The sequence below is a fragment of the Gracilinanus agilis genome, unplaced genomic scaffold (assembly GCF_016433145.1).
Source record: "Gracilinanus agilis isolate LMUSP501 unplaced genomic scaffold, AgileGrace unplaced_scaffold55196, whole genome shotgun sequence".
In the NCBI taxonomy this organism is placed as follows: domain Eukaryota; kingdom Metazoa; phylum Chordata; class Mammalia; order Didelphimorphia; family Didelphidae; genus Gracilinanus; species Gracilinanus agilis.
The window spans coordinates 9,015-11,516 of record NW_025390461.1 but is presented as its reverse complement, the minus strand read 5'-3'; the positions used below and the strand labels follow the sequence as shown (position 1 = coordinate 11,516).

Here is a 2,502-nt window from a genome sequence, read left to right as displayed (position 1 = left end):
GAAATTTGTTATAGTTTTTCCTAATTCAGTAAAGAAGTTTTTTGGTAATTTGATAGGTATGGCACTAAATAGGTAAATTAATTTGGGGAGAATGTTCATTTTTATTATGTTAGCTCATCCTACCCATGAACAATTAATGGTTTTCCAATTGTTGAGAAATAGTTTTATTTGTTTGGAAAGTGTTTTGTACTTGTTTTCGTATAATTGCTGTGTTTGTTTTGTTAGATAGATTCCCAAGTATTTTATATTGTCTAGGGTGATTTTAAATGGTGTTTCTCTTTCTACCTCTTGCTGCTCTAATGTGTTGGAAATATATAGAAATGCTGATGATTTGTGTGCATTTATTTTGTATCCTGCAACTTGGCTAAAGTTGTTGATTATTTCTACAAGCTTCTTAGTTGATTCTCTATGATTTTTTAAGTAGACCATCATATCATCTGCAAAGAGTGATAGCTTAGTCTCCTCATTGCCTATTTTGATACCTTCAATTTCTTTTTCTTCTCTAATTGCTATTGCTAGTGTTTCTAGTACTATGTTGAATAATAGAGGTGATAATGGGCATCCTTGTTTCACTCCTGATCTTATTGGGAAGGCTTCTAATTTATCCCCATTGCATATAATGCTTGTTGATGGTTTTAGGTATATACTGTTTATTATTTTTAGGAAGGGTCCTTCTATTCCTATACTTTTCAATGTTTTCAATAGGAATGGATGCTGTATTTTGTCAAAGGCTTTTTCAGCATCTATTGAGATAATCATGTAGTTTTTGTTTGTTAGACTGTTGATATGGTCAATTATGTGGATGGTTTTCCTAATGTTGAACCATCCTTGCATTCCTGGTATAAATCCCACCTGATCATGGTGGATGATCTTCTTAATTACTTGCTGGAGTCTCTTTGCTAATAATCTATTTAAGATTTTTGCATCTATGTTCATTAGGGAGATTGGTCTATAGTTTTCTTTCTCTGTTTTTGGTCTACCTGGCTGCTATAGGCTTTTAAAAGTAGACTTAGAAGCATTATGCCTACAGTGGAAAAATAAATTTCTCAAACCATTAAAAATTTTTTCTTTTTTTTTTAAATTCAGAAAAATTTACATGTCATCCTTGTGCAGTAGCCATGCTAATTTTCTCTATATCATTCCAGTTTTAGTATATGCATTGCTGAAACAAAATATCTGTTAGGGTCTTTCTTTAAGTACTTCAAGCTATTGCTAGCTGCAAATGCCTAGACAGCAATATTTTTTCATTAAAATTGATTGAAATCCTAGCAATTGAAATTAACTATCATGGATAGGGTATTAGTGTTTTTTTCAAGTCAGGTAAATAAATAGTTATTAGGTTCAAACATACATAAAACATCATGTTATATGCAAGGGATACCGAGATATAAATTAATATAGTCTCTGTTCTCCAGGTAATTTTATTCTGCTGAAGAAGAGGGATATGATATGTTCACTGGAAATTATAATACAAAGCATAAATGTGATGAAAAGGAAAGATACAGACTGAGTACTTTGGGAATACTTACATAGAGGAGATTTTAACTTTAGAGTTCAGCCACTAAAGATAGTTTAATTATAGAGGAGGTGAAAATTGAGCTGTTCTTTAGACATTTAGGGAATTTTTATATAGATAAAATTCATAATCCATGTAAGGCCAACTTCAAGATGAAGCTCGTGCATTTACCAAACCTAAGGGGTATAATTTAGATTCGACCTACCCTCCAGGAGCTTAAAATCTATTAAGCATGATAACTCAAAAATCCCCAAAGCCCCCTATTCCCTCTGGAATAAAATACAAAATTCTTAGCCTAGCTTTTGAAACTTTCCACAGTCTAGATTTCTTATATCTATCAAATCTTAGTTCACATTATTCTCCTTAATTTTCTATCCAGTCATTTTGTGTTTTAGGAAAATCAATTTGGTGGCTAAATAAAGGATGGACTAGAGTTAGAAGAAGCAGGGAGCCCCACTAAAGGCTATTTGAATTAGTCCAGGTATGAGATAATAAGGCCTGGCCCAGAGGATGGCAGTGTCAGAGAAGAGAAGGAGCCTACTGGAGAGTTGTTGTAATGGTAAAATCAACAGGCTCTGGCAGTAGATTGGATATGGGTGATGAGAGATTCTGAAGAGATGAAGATCTAGCGAGCTTTCAAGTTGAAAGACTAGAAGGAAGTTGCCTCTTCAGTGATAGAGAGGGCAGGAGATGGGAGAGGGTTTGGAGGAAACATGACGAATCCTATTTCGGACATGCTGAGTTAAAGGTATCTATTAAACATCCAGTTCCAGAAGTCTGGAAGGAGGTTGGATATGTAAGATGAAAGGTCAGTAGAGAGATGAGGGCGGGATGGAGAGCTTTTGAGATTCATTAACAAAAAGATGTTAAGTAAATCAAGGAGACCTAATGAAATCACTGATAACTTTTAGCAACTTTCCTTCTTATCCAACTTGGATTACTCTTATTCATGTAAAAACTTCTCAGTTTCAGGCAACCAAAATTAT

The 2,502-nt window shown here is 33.9% G+C and overlaps 1 pseudogene; it reads right to left on the bottom strand.

Annotated features, from left to right (window-relative positions):
• Window positions 1–1,076: 1,076 nt before the first annotated feature.
• LOC123255999 lies at window positions 1,077–1,176 on the bottom strand (annotated as a pseudogene).
• Window positions 1,177–2,502: the final 1,326 nt, after the last annotated feature.